At 33.7% G+C, this 22,916-nt stretch overlaps 1 pseudogene; it reads left to right on the forward strand.

The window, feature by feature from the left end:
• The first annotated feature begins 6,165 nt into the window (after positions 1 to 6,165).
• On the forward strand, positions 6,166 to 16,591 carry LOC143576146 (uncharacterized; annotated as a pseudogene).
• The last annotated feature ends 6,325 nt before the right edge of the window (positions 16,592 to 22,916 follow it).

The raw sequence follows: 22,916 nt of genomic DNA on the forward strand, positions 1-22,916 counted from the left end.
ACATGTTTTGTGACTGAAACAAAATTAGATAGTGCTTGTTTGGGGAAGTCGGGAAAAACCTTTACCCTTCTATTATTATTATTGTTATTGTTATTATTATTATTATTATTATTATGAACTCGCACCCACCATCACTTCGTCTCTTTCAAGTCTCGTTTGGATATGAATACTAAGAAATTATAATTCAAATTTGTAAGAACTTATTAAATTTATCTAGTTAATTAACACTTCATTTAGATCTATGAATACTACGAAATTAGGATTCGAGTTTGTAAGAACTTACTAAATTTATCCATTTTAACACATAATTAGCTTAGAGTATCAATTTCTAAGACTCATGTAGAGCATAATGTTTCTTGAACCCGTTTGGATCAAGCACATAAAAACAATTCGATTTTGAGCCACAAATATCACGACTCACCGAACACCTTATCTAAACCTAACCAAACACGTCCAAGCTTATTCTAACTCAAATTCATTTAAACTAGCAAATAATGAAAGAATTGCTAAATGTAACCCAACCGATAAACACAAAAAGAAAGCTAACCGAGAAACTCAACAACAACTAACCAACTCAAACTCTACAATTTTAACTTAATTCAGCATTAACCCAACGTTCTCCCCCCTTATTTTGAATAAGATTTTTTCTTCAAAGTAGCATCGAGTCATCATCTTCTTGAACTAAGCTTGCATTTTCCTTCCTTCGCGTTAAGTTGGGATATTTGTACAAAAATGCATAATCCTCCTACACTCGTAGCACCTCAAGTTTCTTTAACAATTTCCTATATGTCATACCTTCTTCCAGTCCAAATCTTCTTCCTCTGCCATGGAAGTCACAACCCTTCCCCTGAGGTTTTCTTGCTCATCGCTTCCATCATCTTGCTGCCTTTCCATATTAGGTTCTTCATGTCATCAGTTTTACCGCCTTAGTCCATTGGTTTTTCCTTTCTTGATCATTACCTCTCCCTTGATCATCCTCCCCTCATCATATTCCTTCTAGTTATGGCATTCAATCCATTCTTTGTAAGCTTACAGTCGGTCTATTTATTCATCAAATAGTGCTCTCTTAATATCTGAATACTACTCAATGGATGCAACAATCTATAGGTACTTTCTTGGTATAAAACTTAAGATTTTGTATGATCATTGTTGTCACACCCCAATCCACGACGGATTATACGTCAGGGCGTGAACGGTGGTGGTTCATAGCACATGACACTGATTAAAGTTATAATATTCATTCATCACATTAAAACATGTCACGCATTATATGTAGTTTCAAGGTAATAACAAAGCATAAAGATAACACTGCTTATTGTTTTATTAGCCTAGGTCCATAACGGTACTACATTTTGAACTTCAAAGCAAACATCAAACTTGTGTACCTGCATCATGTATAAAATAAGACGGTTAACTATATGAATAGTTGGTGAGCAACCATAGATTGATATATATAGTAGATTGAAAATGCAATTCAACATGCCAAATGTTTATCTAAGAACGTATGATTGAGTAAACCATATGATGTGTGATCAAACCTTGTTGACTTGATTCCATCACTCGAGGTTATGCTAAAAGTTGGTTTCGATCGTCCAAATGCCAAAACTGGTCAACTTCGAACGGGCATCACCCAGATAGATCTATCATCATTACCAATGGCTTGTTAGGTTAATGATTCACACTTGATTGATTGAATACCCACAACATAACACATAGCATGAATAGACATAACATAGATTGAATTGCACGATTAAAAGAATAACAAAACCATGATTGTATAATACAGATACATGATACACCTCAAAGTATTTAAAAATTGTATGAAATTATGTTTCGGATACATTTGGAGTATGTTTTGGATTGAACCTATTATTGAAGTTATAATATACGTATATACATTTACAATTTTATTGAACTTTTATTTTATATTTTATATTGTATAATATAGAAAAAAAAGTGCCACTAAAAAATAGTATGAATATGTAACTAGGATTACTTTTTATGGGCACAAAACTTATGCCACGGAAGTCTATTTGATATAGTGGCAAAAAAATAAGTGCCACTAGAAACCAAAAAACTTTGTGCGGCATATCAAAAAAGTGACACTAAAAGGCTTTAGCGTCACCACTTCGGGTGACACTTATTTTGTGTGCCACACATTCTTATAGGAGTCTTTAGTGACATTTTTTTGCTTTTTAGTAGAACTTTTTGTATGTCACTAGATGGCATTTTTTTTTGTAGTGTGTGATGATTAATAGAATGTTAAGAGATTCCTAAGACTTTATAAAAAGCATGTTTATAGATTTCTTTTATGAACATAAGTATTAATATTAACAAAAATCATAACAATATAAATATATAATTGTTGCCACTTTTTAAATAACCAATCCAGAATAACAAAACTATGCCTACAATTGTTTATGGTTAATAATGAAAATTCTATAAACTATGCCTGCAAGAATTTAAAGTATTTTAGACGATACATTGTTGTATGCATGTTAAAGATTCAATAAAATTTGATTATTTGATTAATATGAATAGCAAAAATATCAATTTGATTATCGATTATACAAATCACCAATTAGCTACGAATCTTACAGAAAGATGAAGTAGATATGGTGAAGCTAAGATAATCTAACCACAAAGATGATAATTCTTCTTCCTAGTTGAGTAGAGACCTTTCAAGCCTTCTAATCAACTCCAATAAGCTTGATTATAATAGCAAAGTGTGTGTTTGTGTGTGAAATTCCATCCATTTTGCAATGAACATAAGTTCTCTATTTATAGGTTGAAAACTCGTCAAACACAACCCCGTGCTTTGCAAAAACATGCCCTTTTCATTTGAGGTTTGCATGCACATTTAATGCTTGTTAGGAAGTACATTTGAGAACTTACCACATGGGCGTGGAAAGAGAAGCACGACCTAGTGTTTTGAGGTGTCAGGACCACATTTTGTATTATTCAAGAAAGGTGACCACGGGGGCGTGGAAAGGGAAGCATGGCCCCGTGTTTCAGTGTTTGGAAGTTTGAAATTTGGCATTTTCAGTCCCTAGACTTGTTGAATACCCAAAATAATGAATATAATAAACTTGATTGTGACACATGGCTGAGTTGATTTATCATGAATAAACATTAAACCACACAATATAACATAGCATCCATCGATTTATTGTTCGAAATACAATATGCATCGGTTTACTAATGCGAAAAGTTGACGAACGTCACAACTGCATGCTCGAGACTCCAATCCTAGGCTATTGATGAGTGAGTTAAATACTGTGTTTAATTATAACATTTAATATCATGATTATTAATTGTTTTTATTCGTGGCACACAATTACTTTGTTCAGTTTTTTGTGTGTAGGTGAAAGAAGCTTAAACGAGCGAATGGACGCGCTAGTGATGAATACTAAGTACGAACCTGAGAAGTTAGAAGCACACGGAGTGTTGGAAAGTTAATCTGTAGTAAAAAAGTATGAAAACCACCAAGAATTGGGTTAGGGCGTAGCCTCCGCCCCTACGATGTAACGCTACACAAGTTTTGTTTTTTTAAACATAAGAAAAAAAAATTCAAATGTGGGATTTTGAAGTAAGGGCGTAACGCTACGCCATCACAATTTAGGTTCCCTATGGTACCTTTATTGACTAGCTATACAAGGGGTAAAACACCTTAATTGACTAGCTATACAAGATTACAAGGGGTAAAACCCTAATGCCAAAACTTCTACATCAAATTTTCTTCCATAGATTCAATATTGAAATCGATTGGTAAAGTGTTCAAAATGAATATGCAAGGCAAAAACCCTCAGTGATCACCTCCGAGTGAACGATTCTTATAAAACATTTTTTGGTTTCAGTTTGTGTTTGGTTCTTGATAATGGGTTTTGTAATCTTTTGATTTCTTTAAAACATAACTTGTCATTTGACAGTGAAAAATATGATATTTATATTTGTTAAACGGGTATAACTAATTAGATGGATGATTTAAATAATAGAATCAGTTAAGTTCGGTTCCTCAATTATCACTTTAAGTTAGATTACACATAGGGTCCCGGTTAAGAATGTCCCATTGAACGAAACTGTATTTAAAGACTTGCAAAAGCTGAAACCCGGAGTATTCACTCCTTTTTACAATTTGTTTTACAACTTAAAAGTTAATCAGTTTTCAAAGTGTTTTCACAATTCCAATCTTTAAGCATCGCTTAACATCATTTGTCTCATTTAATTAAGTTAAACAATAAACTCGAATAACATTTTCCACTGATTCCGTGTGAAAACGTTCTTATAATGAGGTACGTTCAAGGAACTGCGAGTTACGGGTTAAATTATGAACGTCACGGGTTATGAAGTTAGTCGGATATAGTGATAGTAGTCACAACATGGACGAAGATGATGGATGGAGTACCACGGTTTATGGTTTCTATTACGAGTACTCTCTTGTTGCATGGCTATTTAAAAACAACCAAATGTTGCTCTATATATCTTCTTGTGAGGTCGAGTACATGGCAGCCACCATAACGACGGGTTAAGTTGTATGACTTCGAGAATTATCGAAAGAGATGATCAAAGAGCCGTTACAAAAGATCGTGTTGAAGATTAATAAGTCATAAGTAGTGTAAATAATCAATCACAAACACCCCATAAAATTTTAACCTTACAATAACAAGTCTTAACCTTCTTATCTTTCAAAAAAACAGTTGTCAAAAAGCGGGTTGGTGTCAAATACAAAGATACCAACACCGGTGTAAATGTATTTTATTTTAAGGAAAGTTCAAATGCATTTATAACATTTTGTTTCACAGTGTATGTCTAGTGCTGTCTAGTGCATTACCATGAGGGGTTTTCAAAAAAAAAAAATTGAATCCGTATCCGAACTATCCAAAAATTCGGCTATCCGAAAATTCGAATGCAGTATCAATTTTGAGATTTTTAGGATAGTTCGGATATCCAAAAGTTCGGATTTGAATACAATATATTAATTTTAATATTTTTAGAAAAAGTTTATATCCAGTATCCACTATCCAGAAATCCTAAATCTATTTCAAAACATACATCTTTCTCTTTCTCCTTTCTTAATTCTTAAATCGCATCTAGCCTCCACTCTTCTCCACAGATCCAACCTCCACTCTCCTCCACCACTTACCACCAACGTCCGACTCCCCCCAACTCTCCTCCATAGATCTAGCCTCCACTCCACCACGTCATTCGCAAGTCGCAGTCTCTCCATTCTCGATAAGGTTAGAAGTTTTTCATATTTGTTTCATAGATTGTTAATTACTGGTTTGTCAAATTGTTAATTACTTATTTATTGTTTGATTGTTAAATATAAGGGTTGTTTCAAAGATTTTTTACTTACATATCCATATATGTTACTTAACAAAGTATTACAGACTGTTACTTTGCTAGATTGTTAACTGTTAACTATTACTTTGTTGGTTATGGTATACATTAGATTGTAAGTTATGTTATACATTAAATTTGGTATTAATTGTTATAGATTGCTATTTGACATTAAATTTTTTCTTTACAGATTAAGTTGTGAAATGGAGGACAATACTAAAGCAAATGATTATGACTATGAGCAATTTTCTGAAAATGAGGCGATGTCTAACACTTATCAAAAGAAGCAAAAAAAGAAAAAAACGAAAAAAACCTCAAGTGTACCTTTCATTGTAAGTGACTCTTAAACCACTCATATGGAAAAAACAAGATATAAATGATCGGATCACTATAATAGGCTTTGCAAAAAGTGAGACTACTATTTTGCGAAATTACAATAAGACTTGCAAAAAGTATCCTCCAAATATTGATAAAAGACAAAAACTAATTAAACTTGAGTCGAAAACACATGTTGATGAAGATAGTTCCGTTGAAATCGTTCCTAAGTTATGGGAGTTTAACCAAGAAATAATTAGGAGAGCTTTAACAAAAATATCGATTCTTGATGAGTTACCTTTTTCTTTTGTGGATCGAGAAGGTTTTCATGAATTCTGCAAGGTTATCAATCCATATTTTGTTGTACCTTCATGTTCAACCGCTACTAGAGATTGCTATAGACTTTTTTTTTTATTTATTAAAGGATCCAATTAGTTAACATCTTTAAAAGTATCCTCGAAACTATCTTTAACTACAGACACTTAGTCTTTGGGTCAAAATTTATCGTATATGTGTTTGACTGCACATTTTAAAGATGATGATTGGCACTCGCATAAGATAGTTATATATTTTTATCCAATTGTTGGTCATTCGAGGGTTTTAATCGGGAGAGCGGTCGAAAAGTGTTTAGTTGAACGACGCTTAAAAAATGTTTTGACTACGACTTTAGATAATGCTAGCTCAAATGATGTAGTTATTCAACATTTGAAAAAGGTTTTTAACCATTGGGAATGTGGTGTGTTATATGGAGCTTTTTTGCATGTGAGGTGTGCGGCTCATGGGAATGTGATTTGTTTGTTTTGGGAATGTGTGGTGTTCATGTAAGTCCCCCCGCGGGGCGTCGCCGATCGATACGAGATCCGCACGAGGTCTAGGAGTGCGGAATCCTCCTAGACTCGTTTAATGGTGTAGAAGACGAAGAACACAATTACACACAAACACATACACGAACAAACACACGAATGGGATGAACACATCTGCAGATCTTTTCATATAATAATCATAACTCGTTACATACCAAACACGAAAACAAATGACGGCCGACCCGAGGTGAGCTCTACCTCGGGTCGTCCCACACGACTCACCCTCTCGGTTTCTCTCTAGACAAATGAACTGATCACAAAACACTCTAATTTTCTGGATACGCAAACCTAACCAAGACACATATATATATATATATATATATATATATATATATATATATGAACAACTTCACGGGCTTGGGCCTGTAGGCGAAGTTGTTACAACTTCGCCTAAGGCGAAGTTGTTACAACTTCGCCTAAGGCGAAGTTATTCTAACTTCGCCTATGGCAGAATTTGTTACAACTTCTCCTATGGCGAAGTTGTTACAACTTCGCCTACGGCGAAGTTGTTTTAACTTCGTACTTCGTTTCCGCTGAACAGAATTGCATAGCGACGGTCACAAAATGCACCAACAGACTCCCCTTTGACCGTTGCTCTCAATTCTAACAAACACAAAAGATCATCTGTTACAAAACATGCACCAACAGACTCCCTCTTAACTGATGATTTTCTGTTTGCTCTTCAACCAGCCGTGCCTGAAACTGTCTTGTAGCTTTACAAATCTACCAATCACCCAGCGTCTTCCATATCAGATCTCCCCTTCAGTGTAAGCTTCTCCGACTATATAGATTGAGGTCTTTGAAATACATGCATCCCCGTGCCTAATTGATCATCTCAACCAATCACGTGAGTCCTTCTGACTTCACCAACACGTGAAGTTCTTCTAACTTCACCAACACGTGAAGTTGGGCTCCCTCCACAACTTCACCAACACGTCGGCATACGATAAGGTTTAATCTTCAACTACTCAACATCAAGTGATCAATTTCATCACAAAACCACCTTGATAGAATCTAACACACATGACCATTAATTAATCCGAAGCATCTTCAATCACCAGGGATAACGATCAAGAACATAAACACTTTAATTTCCGATTAAATCCAACTTGTTCCAGAATTCACTTTAATAAATAAGCATCACGTTTCAGGATCCAATTCTTGAACGCCTTGAAAATAACATAAATAATATGCTCTGACCGCAATCCAGTAATGACGAAAACCTTCAGTTCAATTTGACTTTCTTCAGTTGGTCAACCTCGAACAACAACAATTTCATTGCCCACAAACACCCAAATATGTGTCAATATCCAGTTTCAATCAATATCCCATTCACAACCTCAACTCCATATCCAGAGTTGACACGTATTTGTTCACACATAAGACCAAGAGATAACAAGTTTCACTCGTTGATGGAACAACGTCTTAGGTCTCACAATAATCGTGTACACCAGGCCATACAGACGAAAACTCCAAACCACTTTTTTTTTTTTTTTTAACTTCGCCTAAAGTCAACTTCGCCTAAAAGTCAACTTCGCCTGTATTAAACTTTACAAAACAAACCCCTATAATTTGAACAATTTGCAATTAAGTCTTAAAACATCCTTCATATAAGCGATACGTGTTTGCACGTAATTGCAAATTAACAATTTGCAAATTGTTCATATAAGTGGTGATCAATTATCCTGTTATGATCAAAGCTATTGATTATTGTAAAAGTCAGAGACTTTTACAAAACAAACCCTGCCTGTATTAAACTTTATATAAGCAAACACACGTTATTATCATCTGTATTAAACTTTATATAAGCAAACACTGCCGTAACCTAAACACGTGCCTAATTGATCATCTCAATTAGGATGAATTATCCACGTCTCGAACGTGGATAATTGTAATCAAAGGTCGTTTCGAGCCGGATCTACACGGAATATCTCGTTCTACGTAGGTGCGGAATCCCTACGTAAGACGTTACGAGCGTAGAAGACGATATATGTTAACACGATCAAACACACGTTACAATAAACAAAGACACGTTGTATTGCAACTGGAAACACGTGATTCACTGATCACCGATTACACAAACTCAATAACTCGTAAGCTGAAACTCTAACTCTATTCGTTCGATAATTAATAAACTCTGTCGTAACCTAACAGCTTATAAAGCACGAAAACTTCGCCTAGCATGTTTAGGCGAAATTGTCCCTAACTTCGCTTGTTCCACAAGTTCGCCTATATCAGCAACATGCAATGATCAGAGCTGTTATGGATAAGTTGTAAGTTGTTGAGTTTTAAGACGTGGTATCAGTGGTATCAGAGCATATTTTACAATGATCATATAAGTGGTATCAGAGCAAATTGCAAATTAATCGCAAACGAACAACTTCGCCTAAACTCAATAACTCTGCCTAAACATGTGATTCACTGATCACCGATTACACAAACTCAATAACTCGTAAGCTGAAACTCTAACTCTATTCGTTCAATAATTAATAAACTCTGCCGTAACCTAACAGCTTATAAAGCACGACAACGTCGCCTAGCATGTTTAGGCGAAGTTGTCCCTAACTTCGCTTGTTCCACAAGTTCGCCTATATCAGCGAACTGGTGAGAACTTCGCTTACATACAAAACACAAATCCAACTAACTCGATTACAGACACTATATACTGAACTACTGACATCATGCACCAACAGTTACCGGTTCCTTACTTTTGACGTTGGATTTACTCATAAACACAGTTCTAAATATTAGAGTTAATTAAAACATTCACGGAATATTAAAACCTTTCATAAACATTACAATAAAATCTATAACTTTGTCTTTAACAAACATATTGTCTTTCAAATCAAAACATTAATTAAACACTTCTTAGGTCTTCAGATGCCAGACTCTTATTCTTTTGCCATGTGCCCCCGCTCAAGCCAGCTGTCTCATTCTACTCACCTGCGTGCATACTAAAAGTCAGCTACGCTGAGTGAGTTCTAGTTAATCATACCACATACAACATGTTCATAACTACATACTTTCGTAAATACTTCGTACTTTCATACTTGCATAACCATACCTTACGTTTTAAAGAGCATTACGCCCTATAACCTTCACATATATTATTAGGGTATGCAACCCTTTAACCTTCGCATATTATAACCCTTTAGCCTTCGCATATATTATTAGGGTATGCAACCCTTTAACCTTCTCATATATTATTAGGGTATGCAACCCTTTAACCTTACCTTACCTTTCATTATCATCTCCATTATCACATCCATACATCTAATATCATACATATCGTAGTCGCACATACTTTCTTATTCACATTCACATATCATACATACTACACTATACTTGCCTTAACAATACGTGCAATACCCGAAGGTCCTTCACGTACTATCAAGCATACATCCATAACTATCAAATTTGTCATTAAGACATACACATCGAGTATGCACACAGCCCCGAAAACATAAGGAAATGCGGCTAGAAACTCACCTGAATGCGGTTATGTTCACCATTTATGGTAATCCCTTTCTTGAGTTGTGCACGACTAACTATATAACAATTACACGTATCAGTTAACTATCACTACCCATATCGTCATTCTAGTTCAATTATTACCAACAACGAACGAGGGTCTGGGGGCAACGCCCCTGGTAACGGGGTTCTATGGGCGGCAGCCCCTAGCGGGGTCCAAGGGGCAAAGCCCCTGGTTGGGGTTAAGCTGGCAGGTCAGCTTGGAAAAATTTTATTTTCATTAACTGTCTTAACACATTTTACTTTAGGATTTTAATTTATTATCCAATTCGCTAGCTCATTTTCCATAATGAATTAAGCCTATTTCATTAGCTAATTCATTATCTTTATATCCTAATTCGTCATCTTTTCATCACCTGATTCGTCCTCTAATTCGTTACCTTATCATAACGAATTGGGTAAATAACGAATCACTTAATTCGTTATCTTTCCATAGCAAACTGGCGGGTAACGAATCACTTGATTCGTTATCTTAGCATAACCTAGTTCGTTACTTGAACATAGTGAAAGGGGGTGAATAACGAATCATTTGATTCGTTATCTGAACTTAACGAATGGCGAACTAATTCGTTATCTAACCATAACGAATTGCGTAATTCTTATCCAGACTTTGACTCGGGGTCAAAGTCAAAATTGCCAAGAACAGCAAATAGTCAACAGAAACGGATTTATGCCATTAAATCCTCAAAACTTAACGAAACAACACGATTTTGGTATCCATGAACTCGTAATCACATCGCCACAACCCCTAACCATTCAATCCTTCAAATATTCGTATTTATATGGTGCGATTTAGGCATCTATATAAACGGCTCATTTAATCAAACAATTAAACCATCAAATGTTAACGAATTTCATTGTGTATTGGTTTGTTTGATTCGTTTTCATTACTTTTATGCAGATCTAGGATTTCCCCAAACAATCCGAACCCTAATGAACGATCTCTAATTATAACGTACCTTAAACGAATCGGTATACAAACACGAGCTGGTCTTTGAAGTAGGTTCGGTTCGTCACAGCGTTCTAGCACCAACAATCTCGGGTTTTCAACTTCGGATCTAGGCTCGGGTTAAAGGATAGCCTACCTACCAAGGATAGGTTGGGCATATTGGAAAAACCTCGGGTTTCTCTAACAAACCCCTATATAAAAGCTCAAATATTATAATTTAAGAAACAATTGAATTATAATACAATTTCAAACGTATCAAGCAATTTTACCGTCTCCATTCCGCGTCAATGGTAATAGTGGTCCCCCTCCCTTAGGAAGTCGAGAATTCAAATTTCACAATAGACCTGTTAGATAGATTTAAGAATGGGATGATGATGCGGGTGGTGCTGCAAATTAGATTTGTTTTGCATTTTATTGCTTTTTTTCAAATCGATGTTATGTATTTAATATTATCATATAAATTTGGTTTTGTTTATGTTGTTTCGTTTGATCTGTTAGATGGATTTAAGAAGGAGACGATGACACGGTGGTGCTGTAGTTTTTTGTATTTTATTTCTTTTTTTCGAACTCGTTGTTATGTATTTAATATTATCATATACATTTGGTTTTGTTTATGTTGTTTTGTTTGATCTGTTAGATGGATTTAAGAAGGAGACGATAATGCGGTGGTGCTGCAGTTTAGATTTGCTTTGCATTTTTTTTTCGAACTTGTTGTTATGTATTTATTATTATCACATAAATTTGGTTTTGTTTATGTTGTTTCGTTTCAATTTTAAAATTTGTTGTTTCGTTGTAATTTAAAACCGATGGATTGAAAACCAAAAAAATTGAAAATAATAATAGGTTACACCACACTAACACAAAAACAAAACAAACAAAATAAAGAAATAAAAATAAAGACAACAAAAGACAAAAAAAATAATAAAATAATTAAAAAAAAAACAACAAAAGGACAAAAAAAAATACATTAATAAAAAACACCCACATATCTGCCGCGGATAGCCCTCTCCACCGAGGATAGGTTGGGTATTTTGGAAAAAACTCGGGTGTCCACCCATATAATAATTTAAGAAACTGTTGAATTATAATACAATTATCAATTAACTTACCGTTTCCATTCCGCGACAATGGTAATAGTGGTCCCCCTCCCTTAGGAAGTCGACAATTCAAATTCCACAATAGAACTGTTAGATGGATTTAAGAATGGGACGACGACGCGGTTGGTGCTGGAGTTTATATTTGTTTTGTATTTTATTTCTTTTTTCCAAGCTCGTTATGTATTTAATATTATCATATAAATATGGTTTTGTTTATGTTGTGTCGTTTGACGGTTAGATGGATTTAAGAAGGAGACGATGTCTCGGGTGGTACTGCAGTTTAGATTTGTTTTGTATTTTATTTCTTCTTTTCGAACTCATTGTTAAGTATATGATATTATCAAATAAATTTGGTTTTGTTTATGTTGTTTCGTTTCAATTTTAAAATTTGTTGTTTCGTTTTAATTTTGAAACCGATGGATTGAAAACAAAAAAAAAAGAAAATAATAAGTGGTTACACTACACTAACACAAGAACAAAACAAACAAAATTAAGAAATAAAAATAAAAATAAAGACAGCAAAAGACAAAAAGACAAAAAAATACAATAGAATAAAATAATAAAAAAAAGACAACAAAAGAAAAAAAAACATTTTTTCAAAACACCCACCTATCCGCCACGCGTTAGCCCTCTCCACCGAGGCGTTTTGGAAAAACCTCGGGTTTCTCTAACAAATCCCTATATAAAAGCTCAAATATAATAATTTAAGAAACTTTTGAATTATAATACAATTTCAAACGTATCAAGCAATTTTACCGTTTCCATTCCGCGTCAATGGTAATTGTGGTCCCATGCTTTAGAAAGTCGAGAATTCAAATTCCACAATAGACTTGTTACATGGATTTAAGAATGGGAAAATTACTAAAATACACAACTTTGACCATTTTTTTCAAATATAAGCATGTCAAATATTGCCTATAACTCTTCAATAATTGGTTTTTTTCCAATAAACAAGCATCACATCAGGAAAGTCGGCCATACCTTAGCAGACACTTTTTAGGCACTGAAATTTATAAAAGATATATGAAACCACTTTACAAATACACTTTTTAAGCACTAAAGTAGCCATGCTCATTTTAGAAAAAAATTAGTGAAGGTTGTCTATTCTAGGAATTTTCCCATTTAACTAGTAATTTTCCCATTTAAGAATAGATTATTGTCTATTAAAAAGTACATTTCAATGAATGGACCCTTGATGTAGGGCATGCCAAGAATTTAATGCACAAAATTAAAGTCGTTGGCTGACGGGCCTTGATTCCAATTGCGATGTCCCCATCTGGTGTAAATTACGCAAATAGAGATAGTCTTAAGATATTCTCTTTATCTCTTAATTAAGTAAAGCACACTACTAGTGGAATATCTGACATTGCCCGAATTTTCTTATTTCAAAATATACAGAATAATAAGAGGAAAGCTTATCCGCTCAAGTATAAATTAAGATTACAACACACAGCACGTCATTTTTCAAAAACACGAAAAGGCAAATAATATTGTTCTGTTCAAACTTGTTACTTTTATCTCTTGCTTTACTAATCATCTCACGTTCGAAGTTTGCTTCTGCATCTTTAGAAGAAGCCAATGCTCTTCTTAAATGGAAAGCAAGTCTTCAAATTCCAAACAACTCCCCACTATCATCTTGGACAACCCTCCCTGTGAATTCTATGGATTCGCAATGGTACGGCATAGTTTACAATGATGATTGGACCATTAAGAGAATGAACCTCACATATTTTGGACTAGAAGGTAAACTTAATCAGTTTCCATTCATTTTTTTGCACAACCTCTTTAGTTTTGAGCTTAGTTTAAATCACTTTGTCGGTCCAATCCCTGCACAAATCCGACTCCTGTCCAAACTTGTTTATCTTGATCTTTCAAGGAATAAGTTTTCTGGGGTAATCCCGTCGGAAATAGGGATGTTAGCTAATATCCAAACCCTCCGACTTTTCGGAAATCAGTTAAATGGGTCAATACCACAAGAGATTGGTCAACTAACCTATCTGTCTGATCTTACCTTGAGTGATAATTCCCTTGAAGGAGAACTGCCTCCAACATTAGGCAACTTAAGAAACTTGGCTTTCTTAAATCTTGATAATAATAGGCTTTCTGGTCAAATTCCTCACGAGTTTGGACACCTTGTCAATCTTGTGGTACTAAATGTCAGTCAGAATTCTCTGAGTGGTCCTATCCCTCCTACCATTGGGAAGCTGTTGTGGCTAACCTCTCTTTACCTCTCCCAAAATCAACTCTCAAGACCCATTCCTAGTGAACTTGGAAATCTGAAGTCTCTTACTGAGTTGGTGCTTAGCGGAAATCAACTCCATGGTTCTATTCCTTCGTCACTAAAAAACTTGAGAAAGCTACAGTACTTGTATGCTCATTCGAACAACTTGTCAGGACCTATACAACAAGGACTGGAAAGTCCCGTCATGCTTGAGCTACATACGGACAATAATCAATTTTCTGGACCTTTGCCCGAAGATTTGTGCCATGGAGGAATGCTTCAAGTTTTAATACTAAGTTATAATCAACTCACTGGTCCTATACCAATAGACCTAATGAATTGCTCCAACTTGAAAAGAGCTTATTTTGATTTTAATAAACTAAGTGGAGATGTGTCAAATAGTTTTGCAGTGTATCTAAGTTTAGAACTCCTTGACATCAGTCATAACAATTTTTATGGGCAGCTGTCTCAAAACTGGAGTCTCTACAAGAATTTGACAACCTTAGTAATGGGATATAACAACATCAGTGGTTACATACCACCTGAGTTGGGAAATTCAACTCAACTTCAAAGGCTTGATCTTTCATCAAATAATTTGGCTGGTGAGATTCCGGAGGAACTTGGAATGATGAAAGGTATGTTGTATCTGTCCTTGAAAGAAAACAAACATTCAGGTGTTATACCTCAAGAGCTTGGGTCACTTAATAATCTCCTTGATCTCGATCTATCTAGTAACGGACTGAGCGGGTCAATATCGAGATATGTTGGCGAGTGGGAAAACATTGATTACTTAAATCTTAGTAATAACAAGCTTAACGGAAAAATCCCTTCCGAAATTGGTAAATTAGGCCAACTCACCACACTTGATTTCTCTTGGAATTCACTCACGGGAGAGATACCATATGAAATTCAAGGTTTAGGAAACGTTGTATGTTTGGACCTTTCACACAATAGATTATCTGGATCAATTCCTAAATTCTTTGAGACATTTCCTAGTTGGATTGATATCAACCTGTCTTACAATGAACTAGTAGGTCCAGTTTCCACCGCATTTGCAACTTTCGGGAATTCATCCATACATGTATTCCAAGGCAATCAAGGATTGTGTGGAAATGTTACAGGATTGAAACTTTGTGAAGGTCAAATTTTGAGGAAAAAAGATAATTCTAGCTTTCATCATAAACTCATCCTTCTAATAGTGCTCCCTCTTTTCGCAGCAATTTTACTCGGCTTAATATGGAAATGCAGGTGTAGAAAAAGGTGAACTACAATGTCAGGGCTGAAATTTTCCTAAATAATAATGAATTGCTCGCTCCAAAAAGGTTCTCTTTTTCAAAAGTCCAAAAAATTACAAACTTCTTTGAGGTCAAACTAGGCCAGGGTGGCTTTGGAACTGTGTACAAAGGAACATTAAGCAATGGAAATTTAGTGGCAGTGAAAGTTTTAAGTGAATCAAAGGGTAATGGTGAAGATTTCATTAATGAAGTTTCCAGTGTAAGCAAGACGTCCCATGTTAATATTGTCAATCTTGTGGGATTTTGTTTAGAGGGTTGTAGAAGAGCTTTGATATATGATTTCATGCCTAACGGATCCCTTGATAAGTTCATATAAGTTCATATATGGTCAGAGGTCTTCATGTATTAGTAAACTTGGGTGGGAAAAGTTACACCAGATTGCTATTGGGATTGCTAGAGGTCTAGAATACTTGCATAGGGGTTGTAACACACGAATCTTACATTTCGACATAAAACCCCACAATATTCTTCTGGATCATGATTTTTGTCCTAAGATATCTGACTTTGGCTTGGCAAAGTTATTCCCTGAGAAGAGAAGCATGATATCTCTGTCGTGTATGAGAGGAACACCGGGTTATATTGCTCCTGAATTATTTTCTAGGAACTTTGGTCCAATCTCTCACAAATCAGATGTTTATAGTTATGGGATGATGATTCTGGAAATGGTTGGAGGGAGAAGAAATGTTGAGGTTGAAGTTGATTATACAAGTGAAATATACTTTCCTCATTGGATATATAAGAAAGTTGAATTAGATGTAGAACAACTTGGACTGCATGGGATTATGAGCGATGAAGGAAACGTGATGGCAAAGAAGATGATTATCGTGGGTTTGTGGTGCATACAAACCAATTCATTTAACCGTCCATCAATCACCAAGGTGTTGGAAATGCTAGACGACGGCTTAGAGTTGTTGGAAATCCCTCCAAAACCTTATATATTTTCACCTGAAAGATCAGTTGATTTATCAACTACTGAGTAGTTGTGCTCTTATTGTTTATCACCGAGACTTTATGATTTTTTTTCATTAGAGTATTGCTATATATGTTAATTAATTCCTAATGACTGTTGAGAGAATGTGTGTATAGACAAGCCAATACTACAATTCTGTTGTGTTAGTTACTTCCAAGTGATCTTTCACATACATGTCAAGTCATATGATGCATGTGTTAATTCCGTTGTGTTGTATGCCATATGCAAAATCACTGCACTGCACTCTTGTATCAAAATGGAATGCAGTAAATGAACCATTTCTCTTCATATCTTTTATTATTCTTAGGAAAAGTCATTTACTTATTCGGAACCGCCGCCTAAATTGTTCATCCATGAAAGTCGGGTTTTTGGCAAAGTAGTCGGTTATCAAACATTTGTGTGCACCCTTGCGATATCAATTTAACCGAGATTTTCTTGTTCATGGACACGATGTATGCTCATCATCGAATAGTATATCAACCGTACACTCCATTTCTTAAATAAAAAGAATTTGTATCGTCAGTGGCGGATCTATGTATACGAGACCGGGTTCATGGAACCCACTGAGCTTCGGATTTTATATAAAATTCCTATCTAACAATACTATTAAACCAATACATATTATCGACATGTCATTCAAGTAGCCTCTCCACATCAATTGTCCACGTGTCATTCAACTAGCCTCTTCACATCAATGTCACATCATTGCCAACTCATCTATTTTCTTTCCTATCTTGTATATTATTAAATCAAAAATGATGTTAATGATGGGAATCGAACCCCGGCATAATCCCTGGATGAAAACTTAACAAATACAACAATGACCAACCAACCAAGGACTACTGATGTTCAATTGGTTGAAATACAAATCCTATATATTGAAAGAACCATTGTAAATGGAAGGTTTTGTAATTATGGAAATGGCTGAATTTCTCAACTGTGATATAAGTAAATTGTCCATAAAAGACTCATTGGCTAAAATAGAATATATCAATCAATACATGATCAATAATCATTTGAAATTTGAACTGTTAACCGACATTAGTTATTATATATATATATATATATATTAATTATGACGTCATCCGGGTTAATGTCCGGTCCAACCTCTTGGGTCGGTCCGACTTGACCCGGTAAGGCGTCCGGGTCTAAAAACATTGATTTAAACCTTAAGATTTTCCACCATAATCATTTTAATATCTCTCTCTCTCTCTCTCTCTCTCTCTCTCTCTCTCTCTCTCTCTCTCGGCTTACTAACTCCACCATCCACCATCTTCTATATTCCGGTAATGTAGATCGGGATTAATCGTTTCCGGTAAGGTTATATATTATCCTCGAATGGCCAACAATGTTATATGATTTTCCGGCAAGGTTATATCTTTTTCCGATATGGTTTTATATTTATTTCAATTGTTATATGATTTTGTGGAATGAATCCAAAAAATATGCCACAAAAGATTTTACCATGTAATATGTTTGACTTTTTATCTTTAAATTCTCTGATTATACCATACATTATTGCACTAAAAATTTAGTCATAATAAGTTTTCAACCCCAAAGTATTTTCCAAAATTGAAATAAAATATTCCATTTAAATTAAAATCCATGATATGATGCATTTTTTTGTGAATAATTATATTAATTTATACAATTTATTCAACAATATATAATTTTTGTTACTACATAACTTTAATTATAATTATATGTGTAAAAAGTCTTAGACAATATTTAATAATTTTAATAACATTTAATATTTCAAATATATTCAGAATTTAATTACAAATTTATAACTCAAAATCAGTATCTTCATGCTGGTGTTTTTATTTCACATAATCTTTGTATGTTTCTATTTATTTAATATGTTTATATTTTGTTAATGTTTGTAAAAAGTTATTATTTATACTTTGGTTGGTAACATTTAAAAAATTATAATTATAAAGACAATGTTTTCTTCATTAAATATGTTATGGTTATTTAATAAGTTTTAATAAGATTTAATTTAAATTTAAGATTTCAATTATGTTACATTATTTATCTACAAATTTATATCAAAATACTATTTCAAACACATATTTAAACACAAAATATTTTCCATTATAATGAATTTAACTCTTCCTTAATTTAAGTTCAAAATAAAATTGATCTTAAAATTAATTAGCAGTTATACCCATTTTTATTTAAACAAAAGTTAACAAAAATAACCATATAATATTTATTGACTATATAAGCGACATATCAGCCATGCATTCTTCAAAGTGTTCAAATCATCTATATCTTCACAATTTCTCTACAACCAATTTAACTTTTGTATGATGTATTTTTTTTGTTTCCCAACTTATTAATTTATTTCCAACTTATCAACGATGAAATTCGAAAGTTTGACAATTCTTGTATATTAATATTTAAGTAATAACAATAATATTAAAAACATGAATTCTAAATGTTCCAACTTATGGTAATTTAAAGAAAACAATATTTGATAGTGATACCTGTAGATAAAATTAATTTTCACAAGACATTGATGATGAAGGTTCTGTTGCAAATTGTTGTGGCTATTATATTACCGAATGTTAATATTACTTTATTACTTAAATATTAAAGTCTTGATTGTATTTATAAACTTATTTTTGTTGAATGTTTGAATCATTTATAATTAAAATAATTTGTTTTCAAAATGTCCACATTTAAGTTATTCATTCACGTTTATATTTATATTTATATTGTGTATATATATTATTTTGTTGTGATTTGTTTAAGAAATTTTACCATGTTTTAATTTGTGGTCAAAATTTTGAATTTCAAAAAAGAACAAATTAAATTCTTGATTGTTTTTACACTATGTTTTTTAAGCAATCAATAAATTAGTTTAAAACGGATTTGACATTTCCATAATAACAAATTATATTTCAAAACATTTTAGAGTTGAATACATTTTTTTAATGGGTCAGCCCGGGTTTTATTTTCCTTTTAACACACACACGCACACAGACACACACACACACATATACTTATTTAGCAACCGATTTTATGATAAAAACACCAAAATACTATTATTACCCCATATATTTACTAATATGTTTTGTAATTTTTTAGGTCCCGGACTTCATGTATGTTAAAATATTCCTTATAGATTACAATTTTTGGATGTTGATTTAATTAGATGCTTAATTTTTAATTAATATGTGTTTTTTTCTCTTGTTAAAAGTTATAAAAATGTTTTAACTTTTTATTTATCTTTGTTAGTGTTTGTGTGTTTTTGTATTTGAATTTACATAATAATTTAGTGTCTCATAATTTATGTAAAATTATTCTTTTTTATACAAATATGACATTTGCAGTTTACTAAATTTATAATATATACGTTAACCTAAAATACTTTCAAATTTTAGGGTTAAACATCCATTATAATACAAATTAATGGTTACATAATATATTTGAAGTTAAAAATCCGTCAATAAAAATATTCTAATATCAAAATACTATCAAGATTTTCTTTAAATTCCATTAAAATACCAATTAATGGTTACACAATTCTAATTGATAAAGAATTCAATATTTGTTATAATTTTAAGAATTAACACAAGATTAGTGCTAAAACTTGAGAACTTTAGAAAATTTAGTAAAGAGAGAAAGTAGTGAAATGTATCACTTATGAATTTGTATGTATGAGGTGCATCTTCTCCTTTACATTGAGCTAGTATTTATACTACAAAAGATTAACCTTTTCTCTAGACAAGATTAACTATTTGATGGTCATGTAGTATGGGACATTATCAATAAGTTTGACAAAGAGCTCATCCACTTGCTTGGTAGATCTAGATGGGTAAATCTTGATCTTGAATAATAGATATTCATAACACTCCCCCTTGGATGACACTTTGCAAACTTTGGGATATTGAATTACTGCCTCATTAAAAACCTTGCTAAAGGAAAACCCAATGGGAAAAAACTTTAGCTAAGGGAAAAAGAGTGCAGTATATAGCTCCCCCTCAAATTGCAGGTCGTTACATTGTTCGTACATGGCGCATGCCAATATCATGAACATGTTTCCTGAATGTTGCTGTGGGAAGTGCTTTTGTGAAAAGATCAGCTGAGTTGTTGCTGGACTGGACATATCTCATTTCAACCTGATTGTCTTTAATAAGGTCTCGAGTATACTCAAAGTATCTTGGTGATATATGCTTTGTTCTGTCACTTTTGATATATCCTTCCTTCATTTGCGAGACACAAGCTGCATTATCTTCATAGATAGGAGTTGGAATTCGATCTTTCTCTAGTCCACAAGAAATCAATATGTGTCGTGACATAGATCTTAACCATACACATTCTCTTGAGGCTTCATGCAATGCAATGACTTCAGCATGATTTGAAGATGTTGCAATGAGTGTTTGTTTTTTAGAACGCCATGAAATCGCAGTTCCTCCATTCTTAAATACATATCCAGTTTGAGATTTTGCTTTATGGGGATCAGATAAATAACCTGCATCTGCATAACCAACTAACCCTTCTTTTGAATCGTTAGGATAAAATAAACCTAAATCAACAGTTCCTTTTAAATACCGAAAAATATGTTTAATGCCATTCCAATGTCTTTTAGTAGGGGATGAACTGAATCTTGCCAATAAATTAACTGCAAAAGAAATGTCAGGTCTTGTACAGTTAGTAAGATACATAAGTGCTCCAATTGCACTGAGGTATGGTACTTCGGGACCAAGAATCTCTTCATTATCTTCGCAAGGACGAAATGGATCATTGTCAACATTGAGTGATCTAACAACCATCGGTGTGCTTAAAGGATTTGCTTTGTCCATATTGAAACGTTTTAAGAGTTTCTCAGTATAAGTTGACTGATGCACAAGTATCCCATTATGCATATGCTCAATTTGTAAACCAAGACAATATTTGGTTTTTCCAAGATCTTTCATTTCGAATTCTTTCTTTAAAAGAGCAATTGCTTCATTAATTTCCTTTTGTGTCCCAATTAAATTTAGATCGTCAACATACACAGCTATGATCAAATATCCTGATGTTGTCTTCTTGATGAAGACACATGGACAAATAAGATTATTTGTGTATCCTTTGCTTATTAAATAATCACTCAAACGATTGTACCACATCCTTCCAGATTGTTTCAGTCCATACAAGGATCTTTGTAATTTGATGGAATACATTTCCTTAGGCTTTGAGCTTATTGCATCGGGGAGTTTAAATCCTTCGGGAATTTTCATATAGATGTCACTATCTAGTGATCCATACAAGTAAGCTGTGACAACATCCATAAGGCGCATCTCTAAATTTTTAGAGACTGCTAAGCTGATTAAATATCTAAACGTAATAGCATCCATGACAGGAGAATACGTTTCCTCATAGTCAATTCCTGGCCTCTGAGAAAAACCTTGAGCTACAAGTCTTGCTTTATATCTTGTAACTTCATTTTTCTCATTTCGTTTTCTCACAAAAACCCATTTATATCCTACAGGTTTCATTGACTTTGGTGTAATGACAATAGGTCCAAAAACCTTTCGATTGTTTAGTGAGTTTAATTCAGCTTGCATAGCATCTTTCCATTTGTTCCAATCTTGTCGATTTTTACAATCATCTACAGATTTTGGTTCAGGGTCATCATTTTCTTCCATGATATCGCTTGCCACAGAATAAGAAAATATATCATCAATATTTTTCATTTCATCTCGATCCCACATTATATGTGATTTACCATAGTTTATTGACAATTCTTTATTGGAATCATTTATTTCTTCCTGAGGAAATGTTATATCATTTATTCTTTCCTGAGGGAAGGTTTTGTCAATCATTCCTTCCTTAGGGTCAGTATCCTTCTCAGAACCCTTTCTTTTTCGAGGATTTTTATCCTTTGAACCGATTGGCCTTCCACGTTTTAAACGTTTTTGAGATTCATGAGGCGCATTATTATGGTTTTGCTTGCTTGGAATCTCAACTCGAGCTGGAGCATTAGCAGCTGGTATATGAGATTTAGTGACCCTGTTTATATCAGTAAATGCATCAGGTAACTGATTTGCAATTTCTTGTAGATGTATTATTTTTTGAACCTCTGTCTCACTTTGTTTTGATCTTGGGTCTAGGTGTAACAATGATGGCACACACCATGATATATCTCTTTCTTGCTTTTTCATTTCTCCCCCTAATGCTGGGAACACTGTCTCGTTAAAATGACAATCAGCAAAACATGCTGTAAATACATCACCTGTTAAAGGTTCAAGGTATCTTATGATGGAAGATGTTTCATATCCAACATATATTCCCAACCTTCTTTGGGGACCCATTTTTGTGCGTTGTGGTGGTGCAATAGGAACATA

This window comes from Bidens hawaiensis, unplaced genomic scaffold, assembly GCF_021521415.1.
Source record: "Bidens hawaiensis isolate Kalapana, Puna unplaced genomic scaffold, B.hawaiensis_p1.1 tig00028004_1, whole genome shotgun sequence".
NCBI classification, from domain to species: domain Eukaryota; kingdom Viridiplantae; phylum Streptophyta; class Magnoliopsida; order Asterales; family Asteraceae; genus Bidens; species Bidens hawaiensis.